This window comes from Phyllobates terribilis, unplaced genomic scaffold (genome assembly GCF_046119375.1).
Source record: "Phyllobates terribilis strain yellow unplaced genomic scaffold, ASM4611937v1 Scaffold_361__1_contigs__length_1927384, whole genome shotgun sequence".
NCBI lineage: Eukaryota > Metazoa > Chordata > Amphibia > Anura > Dendrobatidae > Phyllobates > Phyllobates terribilis.
Genome location: NW_027363121.1, coordinates 1,722,190 through 1,737,434, shown reverse-complemented (window position 1 = coordinate 1,737,434; position 15,245 = coordinate 1,722,190). Strand labels below are relative to the sequence as shown.

General features: G+C 42.5%; 7 non-coding genes and 1 pseudogene across 7 annotated transcripts; all 8 read left to right on the top strand.

Moving 5' to 3' along the window:
• Nucleotides 1-191: 191 nt before the first annotated feature.
• LOC141222622 (U2 spliceosomal RNA) lies at nucleotides 192-382 on the top strand. The gene has a single exon (XR_012290384.1). It is a non-coding gene; the product is annotated as a U2 spliceosomal RNA (small nuclear RNA).
• A 1,115-nt stretch (nucleotides 383-1,497) lies between these two features.
• Nucleotides 1,498-1,688, top strand: LOC141222621 (U2 spliceosomal RNA). The gene has a single exon (XR_012290383.1). It is a non-coding gene; the product is annotated as a U2 spliceosomal RNA (small nuclear RNA).
• A 1,115-nt stretch (nucleotides 1,689-2,803) lies between these two features.
• LOC141222332 (U2 spliceosomal RNA) lies at nucleotides 2,804-2,919 on the top strand (annotated as a pseudogene).
• A 524-nt stretch (nucleotides 2,920-3,443) lies between these two features.
• LOC141222827 (U2 spliceosomal RNA) lies at nucleotides 3,444-3,625 on the top strand. The gene has a single exon (XR_012290578.1). It is a non-coding gene; the product is annotated as a U2 spliceosomal RNA (small nuclear RNA).
• A 1,112-nt stretch (nucleotides 3,626-4,737) lies between these two features.
• On the top strand, nucleotides 4,738-4,928 carry LOC141222748 (U2 spliceosomal RNA). Its single transcript, XR_012290503.1, has one exon. It is a non-coding gene; the product is annotated as a U2 spliceosomal RNA (small nuclear RNA).
• A 6,470-nt stretch (nucleotides 4,929-11,398) lies between these two features.
• Nucleotides 11,399-11,587, top strand: LOC141222849 (U2 spliceosomal RNA). Its single transcript, XR_012290594.1, has one exon. It is a non-coding gene; the product is annotated as a U2 spliceosomal RNA (small nuclear RNA).
• A 1,115-nt stretch (nucleotides 11,588-12,702) lies between these two features.
• LOC141222620 (U2 spliceosomal RNA) lies at nucleotides 12,703-12,893 on the top strand. The gene has a single exon (XR_012290382.1). It is a non-coding gene; the product is annotated as a U2 spliceosomal RNA (small nuclear RNA).
• Nucleotides 12,894-14,008: 1,115 nt separating this feature from the next.
• On the top strand, nucleotides 14,009-14,199 carry LOC141222619 (U2 spliceosomal RNA). The gene has a single exon (XR_012290381.1). It is a non-coding gene; the product is annotated as a U2 spliceosomal RNA (small nuclear RNA).
• Nucleotides 14,200-15,245: the final 1,046 nt, after the last annotated feature.

Below are 15,245 nucleotides of genomic sequence, written 5' to 3'. Positions count from 1 at the left end.
GTGTTTAAAGAGGTGGAGTTATGCAGATCTAAAACGCGTGGATTGCAGCAGCAGCAAGCCGAAAAGTGCAGGCATGTAAGGGATCTAGAGGTTGACAACATGTCTTCTTAACGGGAGTCCAGGAGCTCATCTCCACAAATGGACTTTTCAGGATCCTTGGGTGGCTCCGTAGTTTGAAACCAATTCTGGTTATCGCTTCTCGGCCTTTTGGCTAAGATCAAGTGTAGTATCTGTTCTTATCAGTTTAATATCTGATACGTCCCCTATCTGGGGACCATATATTAAATGGATTTTTAGAACAGGGAGATGGAAAAAGAGCTTGCTCTGTCCACTCCACGCATTGACCTGGTATTGCAGTATCTCCAGGACCGGTGCACCCCTTCTTTAATGCAGTTTCTAAAATCAGAAAGAATTGAATTCAATGTTTTTTGTTCATTTTGCTTGTTTGTCGGATTTTGGGATGGACTCTTTGGCTTTGCTTTTCTTCTCCTCATTGGATTTTTCATGTTCAAAGTTGCAGAAGCCAGATTACAAGCTCATTTTGGTTCAACTTCAGCAACTGTGCATTGCATTGCCATGTAATGTGATGCAATGCTATCTTTCTAGCTCTCCCTTTTTACTTCCTTTTGGATAAACAGACATATTAGGCAAGCATTTTGGAGCTTTCACCTAAATAACTACAGGTGGTGAGATAAGCTGCACAATATAATTGACCTTTCAGTATATTGTTGCACACACACCATCTATTTAGCAAATGCCCTTGTTATCAACAGCAGCCTTTTAAACTCACCTGAGCTAACAGGTATGTGCGCTGGTTACTCTGCTGCGCTTAAAATTTCTTTTTTGGTTTGCTACAATGCCTTTTCTTAAACGTTGTCTCCTTCTGCTGGAACACTGACTTCTTTCATTTAATGCCTGCAGACTATAAAAGAGAACCCAACCCAAAAAGTTTGGTTGATTAGTCTGTGGCATTCTGTTAAACTGTTGCTTATGGCGGTCTCTGTGAGCTTCTCAGCGACATTCAGCCAGCCAGGTATCCTGCCTGCAGTAGATGGAATGTGGCAATGGAACGCTGGCTGCGCGTGTCATAATAGGCTCTGAGCCTTTATATACCTGTGCACAGCAGCAGCCACCTTCAGTCTGCTGCTGGACAGCCAGCAGCAGCAGCAGCAGGAGAGGTATGTAATCAGGAGCCCTCCTGCTAAGGGTAGACAGCTGCTCGTTCCACCCCACCCCCCGCCTTAATTGGTTCTCCTCCCTTCCAACGGTGTTGAGGCGGGTGGGAACAGCAGGGGGTGAAGGTGCTGTGTTTAAAGAGGTGGAGTTATGCAGATCTAAAACGCGTGGATTGCAGCAGCAGCAAGCCGAAAAGTGCAGGCATGTAAGGGATCTAGAGGTTGACAACATGTCTTCTTAACGGGAGTCCAGGAGCTCATCTCCACAAATGGACTTTTCAGGATCCTTGGGTGGCTCCGTAGTTTGAAACCAATTCTGGTTATCGCTTCTCGGCCTTTTGGCTAAGATCAAGTGTAGTATCTGTTCTTATCAGTTTAATATCTGATACGTCCCCTATCTGGGGACCATATATTAAATGGATTTTTAGAACAGGGAGATGGAAAAAGAGCTTGCTCTGTCCACTCCACGCATTGACCTGGTATTGCAGTATCTCCAGGACCGGTGCACCCCTTCTTTAATGCAGTTTCTAAAATCAGAAAGAATTGAATTCAATGTTTTTTGTTCATTTTGCTTGTTTGTCGGATTTTGGGATGGACTCTTTGGCTTTGCTTTTCTTCTCCTCATTGGATTTTTCATGTTCAAAGTTGCAGAAGCCAGATTACAAGCTCATTTTGGTTCAACTTCAGCAACTGTGCATTGCATTGCCATGTAATGTGATGCAATGCTATCTTTCTAGCTCTCCCTTTTTACTTCCTTTTGGATAAACAGACATATTAGGCAAGCATTTTGGAGCTTTCACCTAAATAACTACAGGTGGTGAGATAAGCTGCACAATATAATTGACCTTTCAGTATATTGTTGCACACACACCATCTATTTAGCAAATGCCCTTGTTATCAACAGCAGCCTTTTAAACTCACCTGAGCTAACAGGTATGTGCGCTGGTTACTCTGCTGCGCTTAAAATTTCTTTTTTGGTTTGCTACAATGCCTTTTCTGAAACGTTGTCTCCTTCTGCTGGAACACTGACTTCTTTCATTTAATGCCTGCAGACTATAAAAGAGAACCCAACCCAAAAAGTTTGGTTGATTAGTCTGTGGCATTCTGTTAAACTGTTGCTTATGGCGGTCTCTGTGAGCTTCTCAGCGACATTCAGCCAGCCAGGTATCCTGCCTGCAGTAGATGGAATGTGGCAATGGAACGCTGGCTGCGCGTGTCATAATAGGCTCTGAGCCTTTATATACCTGTGCACAGCAGCAGCCACCTTCAGTCTGCTGCTGGACAGCCAGCAGCAGCAGCAGCAGGAGAGGTATGTAATCAGGAGCCCTCCTGCTAAGGGTAGACAGCTGCTCGTTCCACCCCACCCCCCGCCTTAATTGGTTCTCCTCCCTTCCAACGGTGTTGAGGCGGGTGGGAACAGCAGGGGGTGAAGGTGCTGTGTTTAAAGAGGTGGAGTTATGCAGATCTAAAACGCGTGGATTGCAGCAGCAGCAAGCCGAAAAGTGCAGGCATGTAAGGGATCTAGAGGTTGACAACATGTCTTCTTAACGGGAGTCCAGGAGCTCATCTCCACAAATGGACTTTTCAGGATCCTTGGGTGGCTCCGTAGTTTGAAACCAATTCTGGTTATCGCTTCTCGGCCTTTTGGCTAAGATCAAGTGTAGTATCTTTTGAAAAGGCAGTTTTGTCCTTGGGCTGCCCTAGTAAATTGATGCATATTACACACTGGTTTGGTGCACTTGTTAGTACGCCAGGTGGCTCATAGAGTTATCTGATGGAAAACATGGCCCTCCAGGATCGAAGTCACTAGGCTGGGTAAGTGTGAGGGCTTTGGAGCAATGTGCCCCAGGAGTAGGCGCCCTGGTGGGAGTCCAAGCTTACTGGGACTGGGAACCCCAGAAAGACTTGGCTTCGTTGCACGCCGCACCTTTGCCAATCATACTTTCTGAGCAACCCCCCCTATTCCTGGCCTCCGGGCTAGGAAGGGGAATTTTTATAAACCCGGTCGGAGGTCCGGTCAGCTTTGGGCTGAGAAACCAACACAGGCTCCAGCTCCACTAGGGTGGCAGCCTAGATGGAAGCTGGGAGCACGAAAACGGCTCTTCTCCGGCTTCGGCTAGGGAGAGCATCGGAGATCCCTGACCCTCGCTGTGGCCTTCTGGCTCGGAGGGATGGGGATGGTTTATTGGGGACCCTCTCCTCCGGGAAGGGTCCACATGAATCCTCGCCTCGTGCGCTGTTTTGGTGTGACTTCGGTCACATTTTTCAGTGCCTTGGATGCAGCTTCAATCAAAAAATCTGTTCTTATCAGTTTAATATCTGATACGTCCCCTATCTGGGGACCATATATTAAATGGATTTTTAGAACAGGGAGATGGAAAAAGAGCTTGCTCTGTCCACTCCACGCATTGACCTGGTATTGCAGTATCTCCAGGACCGGTGCACCCCTTCTTTAATGCAGTTTCTAAAATCAGAAAGAATTGAATTCAATGTTTTTTGTTCATTTTGCTTGTTTGTCGGATTTTGGGATGGACTCTTTGGCTTTGCTTTTCTTCTCCTCATTGGATTTTTCATGTTCAAAGTTGCAGAAGCCAGATTACAAGCTCATTTTGGTTCAACTTCAGCAACTGTGCATTGCATTGCCATGTAATGTGATGCAATGCTATCTTTCTAGCTCTCCCTTTTTACTTCCTTTTGGATAAACAGACATATTAGGCAAGCATTTTGGAGCTTTCACCTAAATAACTACAGGTGGTGAGATAAGCTGCACAATATAATTGACCTTTCAGTATATTGTTGCACACACACCATCTATTTAGCAAATGCCCTTGTTATCAACAGCAGCCTTTTAAACTCACCTGAGCTAACAGGTATGTGCGCTGGTTACTCTGCTGCGCTTAAAATTTCTTTTTTGGTTTGCTACAATGCCTTTTCTGAAACGTTGTCTCCTTCTGCTGGAACACTGACTTCTTTCATTTAATGCCTGCAGACTATAAAAGAGAACCCAACCCAAAAAGTTTGGTTGATTAGTCTGTGGCATTCTGTTAAACTGTTGCTTATGGCGGTCTCTGTGAGCTTCTCAGCGACATTCAGCCAGCCAGGTATCCTGCCTGCAGTAGATGGAATGTGGCAATGGAACGCTGGCTGCGCGTGTCATAATAGGCTCTGAGCCTTTATATACCTGTGCACAGCAGCAGCCACCTTCAGTCTGCTGCTGGACAGCCAGCAGCAGCAGCAGGAGAGGTATGTAATCAGGAGCCCTCCTGCTAAGGGTAGACAGCTGCTCGTTCCACCCCACCCCCCGCCTTAATTGGTTCTCCTCCCTTCCAACGGTGTTGAAGCGGGTGGGAACAGCAGGGGGTGAAGGTGCTGTGTTTAAAGAGGTGGAGTTATGCAGATCTAAAACGCGTGGATTACAGCAGCAGCAAGCCGAAAAGTGCAGGCATGTAAGGGATCTAGAGGTTGACAACATGTCTTCTTAACGGGAGTCCAGGAGCTCATCTCCACAAATGGACTTTTCAGGATCCTTGGGTGGCTCCGTAGTTTGAAACCAATTCTGGTTATCGCTTCTCGGCCTTTTGGCTAAGATCAAGTGTAGTATCTGTTCTTATCAGTTTAATATCTGATACGTTCCCTATCTGGGGACCATATATTAAATGGATTTTTAGAACAGGGAGATGGAAAAAGAGCTTGCTCTGTCCACTCCACGCATTGACCTGGTATTGCAGTATCTCCAGGACCGGTGCACCCCTTCTTTAATGCAGTTTCTAAAATCAGAAAGAATTGAATTCAATGTTTTTTGTTCATTTTGCTTGTTTGTCGGATTTTGGGATGGACTCTTTGGCTTTGCTTTTCTTCTCCTCATTGGATTTTTCATGTTCAAAGTTGCAGAAGCCAGATTACAAGCTCATTTTGGTTCAACTTCAGCAACTGTGCATTGCATTGCCATGTAATGTGATGCAATGCTATCTTTCTAGCTCTCCCTTTTTACTTCCTTTTGGATAAACAGACATATTAGGCAAGCATTTTGCAGCTTTCACCTAAATAACTACAGGTGGTGAGATAAGCAGCACAATATAATTGACCTTTCAGTATATTGTTGCACACACACCATCTATTTAGCAAATGCCCTTGTTATCAACAGCAGCCTTTTAAACTCACCTGAGCTAACAGGTATGTGCGCTGGTTACTCTGCTGCGCTTAAAATTTCTTTTTTGGTTTGCTACAATGCCTTTTCTGAAACGTTGTCTCCTTCTGCTGGAACACTGACTTCTTTCATTTAATGCCTGCAGACTATAAAAGAGAACCCAACCCAAAAAGTTTGGTTGATTAGTCTGTGGCATTCTGTTAAACTGTTGCTTATGGCGGTCTCTGTGAGCTTCTCAGCGACATTCAGCCAGCCAGGTATCCTGCCTGCAGTAGATGGAATGTGGCAATGGAACGCTGGCTGCGCGTGTCATAATAGGCTCTGAGCCTTTATATACCTGTGCACAGCAGCAGCCACCTTCAGTCTGCTGCTGGACAGCCAGCAGCAGCAGCAGCAGGAGAGGTATGTAATCAGGAGCCCTCCTGCTAAGGGTAGACAGCTGCTCGTTCCACCCCACCCCCCGCCTTAATTGGTTCTCCTCCCTTCCAACGGTGTTGAGGCGGGTGGGAACAGCAGGGGGTGAAGGTGCTGTGTTTAAAGAGGTGGAGTTATGCAGATCTAAAACGCGTGGATTGCAGCAGCAGCAAGCCGAAAAGTGCAGGCATGTAAGGGATCTAGAGGTTGACAACATGTCTTCTTAACGGGAGTCCAGGAGCTCATCTCCACAAATGGACTTTTCAGGATCCTTGGGTGGCTCCGTAGTTTGAAACCAATTCTGGTTATCGCTTCTCGGCCTTTTGGCTGCGGTCAAGTGTCTTGTACAGGCGACTGTGGTTCAGAAGGTACTCGGGTACCCCTCTCCTCGGCCTTGCAGGGTGACCCACTTCGGTGGGCTCCCCTGCCTGCTGCTATTGGGAGAGGGCTTAGTCCCAGGGTAACGGGTTGCGATCCCCCCCAGCCTCTCAGGTGTTTCTGTTTACAGAACTCTGAAAGGCGCAGATTGCAAGCGGTTTGCGATTTGCTTTTTCTTGTTGCGTTACCATGGAGGTTGACCCCAACCTCGTGCCTCACTATGCGAGGCTTAAAAACACTATCCGTATTCATTTCACAGAGGGCGGAAGTGATGAAAGGAAATTGCGGTACGTAGTCCAGGACGTGCTTGAAGGGCTCTTTCATGTGCAGAAGAACGAGATTCTCTCTATCCAGGATTATCCGAGGCGTGGCGATTATGACATCATCTTCACCGGGGAAGGCATTTTTCAGGATGTCCTGGTAAGAGCCAGAAAGGCAAAAAACAATCCTATTCTAAAAGGAATACAAGTTATCGAGCACGTCCTGGATGAGGTAAAAATGGTAATCCTTAAAGTATTTTCTCCTTTCGTTACTTCAGTGGAACTAACATGTTTTCTTTCAATGTACTTTAAAAGTGTAAAATGTATAGGGAAAGTACTTAATGAGTTTCACATATGGACGTCCAAATGGAAATTTCTAGTAACATGTGAAAGAGACCCTAATTTCCCAGGCGGTGTGAAACTCCCTCCTGCACGTTTTAAAATAGGTTCCTCAAATGGAGACTTCTTTTTTTCTGGTATGCCACCCTTTTGTAGAAACTGTGGAAAATATGGCCATTTTAAGGATGACTGTGAGGCAACCTGTAGAAACTGTGCTAGTACAGAACATGACACCAAAGAATGTCCTCATGATAAAAAATGTAATTTCTGCCAAAAACCTGGTCATTTTTATTTTTCATGCCCACATAGGTTCTGGGAGGCCGAACAGAGACGGAAGGAAAAGGCCAGGACATCCGAAAATGAACCAACAGGTCAGACCACCCCTCAGGAGGAGGAACAACAACCTGGAGCCTCAGCGAGCAAAGAGGGCAATTCGAGTGATGAGGAAAGCTCAGAGGTAATGAAGGGTAACTCCCAAGCAGTGAGGAAAAGTTGGCACGAAGACAACAGGGAGGCTAAAAGAAAGGCAGAAAAGGAACAAAAGGGCATGATCGGTAAAACCAAAAGAGACCGGCAGAAGGTTGACACCGAGCCCGAGGCAAAAACTGGGTTTCCTGGGCCTGAGTCTGAGGCTAACTGGACTACGGTGGGTCCCCATAAAAAGAAAAGAGGGAAGAAAGATGGTTCGAATGGAGCGGCTGATGGGGATCAGATGGACACATCTCCTGGTGGGGAGGTGGACGTTGGTCCTCCAAAAGTCCCGGACCCTGCTGACCCCGGTGGGGAGCCGAGCCTTGCCAGCTCCGTGAGCTCGGGTACATTGCCTTGTACCCAACCTTCCCCTGTGTGTCGGCCTCCCCTGGGTGCAGGGGAGCCACCTGGGGACCCACCTGATAAGGATCTGAATGGCCAGCCCATGGAGACCCAGGGTGCTGTTCCTCTTAGTTGTCTCCCAAGCTACTCACATGTAGCGTTGGGTCATTGTCTTGGTGAGTCAAGTTCCTCCTCCATGGAGTCCTTACTTACGATAAATTCGGACGAGGGAAGTAGCTCGAGCGTAAGTGGTCTGGCCGGTTCAGCGGATAGGAAGTAAGTTCCGTATTTCTGTTTTATATAATTTTTTTACTTTCCTCCAATGGCAGAACTTAAGGGCATTTCCCTCAATGTGAGGGGTCTAAAATCAAATACCAGAAGAGTAACATTATTTAATTTTTTAACTTGTCTTACGGCTTCCGTCTTCTTTTTACAGGAATGCAATATCCCGCACACAGTATCCTACAAAAAATACAAAGAGGATTGGAAATGTGGCCCATCAGTGTGGTCCGGGTCAAATGTTACCGGATCAGCAGGGATAGCTATACTTTTTAAGGGAAACGTTCAAATTGATTTTATCCAAGAGATTTTACCAGGTCGTATGTTATTAGTTAAAGCTTTTATTAATGGTGTAAAATGGCAATTTTTAAATTTTTATGGGTCCCCAGATAAAAATGAAAGAGCTGACATGTTAGAGATTTTACCATTATTTATTAATACCTCTGAACCTTTTATCTTGGCAGGTGATTTTAATTGTATTTTAAAGGGTGAAAGTCGGCGCTCTACAGCCGTAAGTAGAAACTATGACAAAACTACCGGTATGTTAAGTAATATTTTAAGTGATTTTAGACTTGTTGATATTTATAAAGAATGCAACAAGACTAGTTCAGTAGAAGCCGGCTTTACCTGGAGCAATTTAAATTGCAGTTCAAGAATAGATTTTATATTCGGTTCAGAACAAATTTTACCTGATAAATGTGAAACCCACGATAATATCTTCTCAGATCATAAATTTTTATCTTTTAGTGTAAAAATTAATGCTAATAAAAAATGTGGGAAAAAAACTTGGAAAATGAATGTATCCCTTTTAAATGATTCTAAGATTTTATCGGATTTTATTGAATTTTATAAAAACTGCAGGAGGAAGAAAGATGTAAATGTCCCTATAAGTGCCTGGTGGGATAAAATGAAAAAAAAAATAAAAGATTTTTTTATTAAGAAAAGCATATATAAAGCAAAAGAAAAGCTAGAATTATATAATAATTTAAATACCCGGTTACAGACCTTATATAAACTTAGAGAAAATGGTCTAGAAGTAGAAAAAGATATTAAAATACTGAAAGAAGAAATAACAAAATCACTAGAACAAAAAGGGAAAGAGCTCATTTTCCGCTCCAGAATAAAACACGTGGAGGAAGACGAAAAATGTTCTAGATATTTTTTTAAAAAAATTAGAGAGAAAAAAACAGTAATTGAAGATATAGATGGAGAGAAAAATATGGGAAAAATTTTGGAAAAGGTACATGGTTACTATTTTAATCTTTTTAATGATAAAAGAATAGATGAAAATATAATGCAAAATTCTCTAGAAGAAATAACATCTGTTTTAGATACCGCCTCCCAAGAGTTTTTATCACAAAACATAACAGAAGAAGAAATTTTACAAACCATAAAAAGTTTTAAAATTGGAAAAGTCCCTGGATCAGACGGTATTCCTATAGAGTTTTATGTAAAATTTTATGATATTTTAAAAGAGGATCTGTTTTATGTTTTTACTGAAGTTTTTAATGATAAGGTTTTATTAAAATCCTGGAAAAAAGGGGAGGTCTCATTATTATATAAGAAAGGTGATAAGACAGACTTAAAAAACTGGAGACCTATAACCCTACTAAACTGTGACTATAAAATAATGGCAAAAATTTGTGCAAACCGCCTTAAAAAAATTATAGGAAAAATAATCCACTCAAACCAAGTATGTGGTGTGCCTGAGCGCAGTATCTGGGACAATCTAAACCTTGTTAAAGACTGTATTGAAGACATTAAAAACAGAAAAGGGAAGATGGCAATTTTATCAATTGACTTCGAAAAAGCTTTTGATCAGATTTCTCATTTTTATCTTTTTAAGGTTTTAGAAAAAATGGGCATACCAGAAAGGTTTTTATTATCTCTTAAAGCGTTTTATAAGGACTGCACAAGTAAGATTTTAGTAAATGGTTTCAAGACACAAGATGTTTTTTTAAAATCAGGGGTAAAACAGGGGTGCCCCCTGTCCCCACTACTTTTTATTTGTGCTCTTGAGCCACTTTTATGTGCAATCCGTAGAGATAGACAAATATGTGGTATCCCTCTACCTGGAAGCAAAGGAACAGAAGCAAAAGTGGTGGGTTACATGGACGATGTGGCGGTCCTTTGCCGAGATGCACCATCACTACAAAACTCACTCAAACAGATCCAATCCTTTTGTACAGCTTCTGGTTTTAAGGTTAATTTTAATAAGAGTAGTATTTTAAATATTGGGGAGATGATTTTACACGATGTTTTTATTCCAATAACTGACTCTATTAATATTTTAGGTATTTCTTTCTGTGAATCCAATAATGGTCTAAATAACTGGGAGGCGGTAGCTCAGAAAGTGAATACGAAAATATGTATGTGGAATATGAGAAAATTAACGATGGAGGGTAAAGTATTAATTATAAAAATGGTCATTTTGCCTCTTTTATTGTATTTGAGTTTGGTTTTCCCTCCCCCTGTAAATATTTTAAAAAAGATCACTAAAGCATGTTTTACTTTTTTCTGGAGTTCTAAGATGGAGAAATTAAAAAGAGAAATTGTAACAAAACCAAAGCTCAAAGGTGGGAAAGACTTTCCAGATTTTAGTAGATTCCTTTTAATTAAATTTTTTTGCTTCTGTTTTAATGCCCTTTTTAAAAATCACTATTGGTCCTTTTTTATGCGTTATAACACTGGTTTTTTTATGAGAAAGTTTGGGTGGTTTGAAACGGTTTTATCATCTCCATATGCTTTTAAACTGCCAACGCATTATTTAATTTTAGAAAAAATAGTGATTCATTTTAATTTAGGGGGTAAAGAAGCGGGAGATCTACAAAATAGTAAGAAATTAATTAAAAGTCTTTGTAAAAATGAAGAGTTATGTAACATTGAGCGCTATGATGATGAACAAATATTGAATATATGGAAAGTCATTAATGCAAAATATCTTTTTAATATACAGAAAGATTTGGCTTGGAGCTGCGCACACCAATGTCTTCCGTGCCGGGCATTCCAACATAGAAGAGGACTCGTGAGGTCTGCCATTTGCCCAAGAAGCGGATGTCAAGAGGAGGAATCAGTGAAACATCTACTATGGACTTGTCCTTTTGCAAAAGCGTTCTGGAGAAAATTGCTCCCTCTGATGGAAAAAGTGGCAGACCTCAAAGACTTTAAATACGCCACAATACTTTACGGACTTATGGAATGCCCAACAAAAGACCAAAAAATAATGGCATGGAAGACAATAAATTGCGCCAAAATAGCTCTCTGGAAAGCCTGAAATATTTTAATTTTTAATCATGATGAATTGTCTTTAAATGATGTTTTTAGTTTTTGTTTAAGTGAAATGTATGTATATTTTTTATTAGATAAAAAAAATAATCCAAATATCTCCCTAAAATGGGATGTCAATGTATGGAACACATTTTGAATTTTTGTAACATTTTATTAATTTGAATATATGCAAATTTTTATCCTATTTGAATAATTTATGTTTTTAAGTCTAGTATGTTTCGAGACAATGTATAAAAATTTGTAATGATGTAAAATGTTGCTTTTATTTCTGTACATCTGTGTAATTTTTAAATAAAACTGGTTTTATCCCTGTGAGGGGATAGCCAAATTAAAAAAAAAAATCTGTTCTTATCAGTTTAATATCTGATACGTCCCCTATCTGGGGACCATATATTAAATGGATTTTTAGAACAGGGAGATGGAAAAAGAGCTTGCTCTGTCCACTCCACGCATTGACCTGGTATTGCAGTATCTCCAGGACCGGTGCACCCCTTCTTTAATGCAGTTTCTAAAATCAGAAAGAATTGAATTCAATGTTTTTTGTTCATTTTGCTTGTTTGTCGGATTTTGGGATGGACTCTTTGGCTTTGCTTTTCTTCTCCTCGTTGGATTTTTCATGTTCAAAGTTGCAGAAGCCAGATTACAAGCTCATTTTGGTTCAACTTCAGCAACTGTGCATTGCATTGCCATGTAATGTAATGCAATGCTATCTTTCTAGCTCTCCCTTTTTACTTCCTTTTGGATAAACAGACATATTAGGCAAGCATTTTGGAGCTTTCACCTAAATAACTACAGGTGGTGAGATAAGCTGCACAATATAATTGACCTTTCAGTATATTGTTGCACACACACCATCTATTTAGCAAATGCCCTTGTTATCAACAGCAGCCTTTTAAACTCACCTGAGCTAACAGGTATGTGCGCTGGTTACTCTGCTGCGCTTAAAATTTCTTTTTTGGTTTGCTACAATGCCTTTTCTGAAACGTTGTCTCCCTCTGCTGGAACACTGACTTCTTTCATTTAATGCCTGCAGACTATAAAAGAGAACCCAACCCAAAAAGTTTGGTTGATTAGTCTGTGGCATTCTGTTAAACTGTTGCTTATGGCGGTCTCTGTGAGCTTCTCAGCGACATTCAGCCAGCCAGGTATCCTGCCTGCAGTAGATGGAATGTGGCAATGGAACGCTGGCTGCGCGTGTCATAATAGGCTCTGAGCCTTTATATACCTGTGCACAGCAGCAGCCACCTTCAGTCTGCTGCTGGACAGCCAGCAGCAGCAGCAGCAGGAGAGGTATGTAATCAGCAGCCCTCCTGCTAAGGGTAGACAGCTGCTCGTTCCACCCCACCCCCCGCCTTAATTGGTTCTCCTCCCTTCCAACGGTGTTGAGGCGGGTGGGAACAGCAGGGGGTGAAGGTGCTGTGTTTAAAGAGGTGGAGTTATGCAGATCTAAAACGCATGGATTGCAGCAGCAGCAAGCCGAAAAGTGCAGGCATGTAAGGGATCTAGAGGTTGACAACATGTCTTCTTATCGGGAGTCCAGGAGCTCATCTCCACAAATGGACTTTTCAGGATCCTTGGGTGGCTCCGTAGTTTGAAACCAATTCTGGTTATCGCTTCTCGGCCTTTTGGCTAAGATCAAGTGTAGTATCTGTTCTTATCAGTTTAATATCTGATACGTCCCCTATCTGGGGACCATATATTAAATGGATTTTTAGAACAGGGAGATGGAAAAAGAGCTTGCTCTGTCCACTCCACGCATTGACCTGGTATTGCAGTATCTCCAGGACCGGTGCACCCCTTCTTTAATGCAGTTTCTAAAATCAGAAAGAATTGAATTCAATGTTTTTTGTTCATTTTGCTTGTTTGTCGGATTTTGGGATGGACTCTTTGGCTTTGCTTTTCTCCTCCTCATTGGATTTTTCATGTTCAAAGTTGCAGAAGCCAGATTACAAGCTCATTTTGGTTCAACTTCAGCAACTGTGCATTGCATTGCCATGTAATGTAATGAAATGCTATCTTTCTAGCTCTCCCTTTTTACTTCCTTTTGGATAAACAGACATATTAGGCAAGCATTTTGGAGCTTTCACCTAAATAACTACAGGTGGTGAGATAAGCTGCACAATATAATTGACCTTTCAGTATATTGTTGCACACACACCATCTATTTAGCAAATGCCCTTGTTATCAACAGCAGCCTTTTAAACTCACCTGAGCTAACAGGTATGTGCGCTGGTTACTCTGCTGCGCTTAAAATTTCTTTTTTGGTTTGCTACAATGCCTTTTCTGAAACGTTGTCTCCCTCTGCTGGAACACTGACTTCTTTCATTTAATGCCTGCAGACTATAAAAGAGAACCCAACCCAAAAAGTTTGGTTGATTAGTCTGTGGCATTCTGTTAAACTGTTGCTTATGGCGGTCTCTGTGAGCTTCTCAGCGACATTCAGCCAGCCAGGTATCCTGCCTGCAGTAGATGGAATGTGGCAATGGAACGCTGGCTGCGCGTGTCATAATAGGCTCTGAGCCTTTATATACCTGTGCACAGCAGCAGCCACCTTCAGTCTGCTGCTGGACAGCCAGCAGCAGCAGCAGCAGGAGAGGTATGTAATCAGCAGCCCTCCTGCTAAGGGTAGACAGCTGCTCGTTCCACCCCACCCCCCGCCTTAATTGGTTCTCCTCCCTTCCAACGGTGTTGAGGCGGGTGGGAACAGCAGGGGGTGAAGGTGCTGTGTTTAAAGAGGTGGAGTTATGCAGATCTAAAACGCATGGATTGCAGCAGCAGCAAGCCGAAAAGTGCAGGCATGTAAGGGATCTAGAGGTTGACAACATGTCTTCTTAACGGGAGTCCAGGAGCTCATCTCCACAAATGGACTTTTCAGGATCCTTGGGTGGCTCCGTAGTTTGAAACCAATTCTGGTTATCGCTTCTCGGCCTTTTGGCTAAGATCAAGTGTAGTATCTGTTCTTATCAGTTTAATATCTGATACGTCCCCTATCTGGGGACCATATATTAAATGGATTTTTAGAACAGGGAGATGGAAAAAGAGCTTGCTCTGTCCACTCCACGCATTGACCTGGTATTGCAGTATCTCCAGGACCGGTGCACCCCTTCTTTAATGCAGTTTCTAAAATCAGAAAGAATTGAATTCAATGTTTTTTGTTCATTTTGCTTGTTTGTCGGATTTTGGGATGGACTCTTTGGCTTTGCTTTTCTCCTCCTCATTGGATTTTTCATGTTCAAAGTTGCAGAAGCCAGATTACAAGCTCATTTTGGTTCAACTTCAGCAACTGTGCATTGCATTGCCATGTAATGTAATGAAATGCTATCTTTCTAGCTCTCCCTTTTTACTTCCTTTTGGATAAACAGACATATTAGGCAAGCATTTTGGAGCTTTCACCTAAATAACTACAGGTGGTGAGATAAGCTGCACAATATAATTGACCTTTCAGTATATTGTTGCACACACACCATCTATTTAGCAAATGCCCTTGTTATCAACAGCAGCCTTTTAAACTCACCTGAGCTAACAGGTATGTGCGCTGGTTACTCTGCTGCGCTTAAAATTTCTTTTTTGGTTTGCTACAATGCCTTTTCTGAAACGTTGTCTCCCTCTGCTGGAACACTGACTTCTTTCATTTAATGCCTGCAGACTATAAAAGAGAACCCAACCCAAAAAGTTTGGTTGATTAGTCTGTGGCATTCTGTTAAACTGTTGCTTATGGCGGTCTCTGTGAGCTTCTCAGCGACATTCAGCCAGCCAGGTATCCTGCCTGCAGTAGATGGAATGTGGCAATGGAACGCTGGCTGCGCGTGTCATAATAGGCTCTGAGCCTTTATATACCTGTGCACAGCAGCAGCCACCTTCAGTCTGCTGCTGGACAGCCAGCAGCAGCAGCAGCAGCAGCAGGAGAGGTATGTAATCAGCAGCCCTCCTGCTAAGGGTAGACAGCTGCTCGTTCCACCCCACCCCCCGCCTTAATTGGTTCTCCTCCCTTCCAACGGTGTTGAGGCGGGTGGGAACAGCAGGGGGTGAAGGTGCTGTGTTTAAAGAGGTGGAGTTATGCAGATCTAAAACGCGTGGATTGCAGCAGCAGCAAGCCGAAAAGTGCAGGCATGTAAGGGATCTAGAGGTTGACAACATGTCTTCTTAACGGGA